The 767-nt window shown below is 38.2% G+C and overlaps 1 protein-coding gene across 1 annotated transcript in view; it reads left to right on the top strand.

Moving 5' to 3' along the window:
- LOC114841630 (N-lysine methyltransferase KMT5A-like) overlaps positions 1-767 on the top strand; it is a 6534-nt gene that overhangs the window by 350 nt on the left and 5417 nt on the right. The window lies entirely within an intron of this gene.

Here is a 767-nt window from a genome sequence, read left to right as displayed (position 1 = left end):
TCAAAATCTCAATATACTACAGAAAGCTACCTTGGCTGCGCAAAAATGATGCCTTTCAAAACGGAAAAGGGGGAAACAGGCTGTGGATCGCCTGGGCAAGAAGATTGTCACCTGTCTGCTATCGTGAAATCCATATTTGATTCACCTTTGACACTGTTCTCAAGTTTAATGGCAGAAAACGGTTGTCGTCTCTGTGAAATACTCAAGGTCGAGAGAAAGACAGATTTCCATTAAAATGAAAAATTGACAGATTTGCCTTGAGTGGGAAACCCTGGGTGGTAGGTCAGAATACACTCAAGATACTAGATGTGAGTGCATTGTGATTTACCAGGACGTAGTTTGAAAATTTTTTGAACCTTTGGAATGTTGAATTTTGTCCCACTGTTTCTTGATTTGGTGGAGTTTACTGTTTCATACGCTGTTCCTTATTTGAACTCTGCCATTAAAAATGTGCAGGGTAATCGAACTAGATGTCGAACAGCAGTTAATTTTCTTTCATTTATAAAAATCCACAATTTTTCAAGAGTAGACTTTGTTAACGACAAAGAGAAACATTAACATCAGTCATGACACATGCACCTGGTACCAGGTGAAAGTAAAAGATCCTTCAAGGATTTAATATTATAATTTGTTTCTGAGATGGGATAAATGAAAGCAAGGAAGCAGAGTTGAACTATCTAACAGGGGAGACCATTTTACCATCGGTCTCACGATTGGAATTCTGCGAATTGTGACAAATTCACAATTTATTCCCAGGCTAAACGTAG

Source organism: Diachasma alloeum, unplaced genomic scaffold (assembly GCF_001412515.2).
Source record: "Diachasma alloeum isolate Michigan unplaced genomic scaffold, Dall2.0 Dall_scaffold_01316, whole genome shotgun sequence".
Classification (NCBI taxonomy): domain Eukaryota; kingdom Metazoa; phylum Arthropoda; class Insecta; order Hymenoptera; family Braconidae; genus Diachasma; species Diachasma alloeum.
Note: the sequence above shows the minus strand (reverse complement) of the source record. Positions and strands in the feature narration are given on the sequence as shown.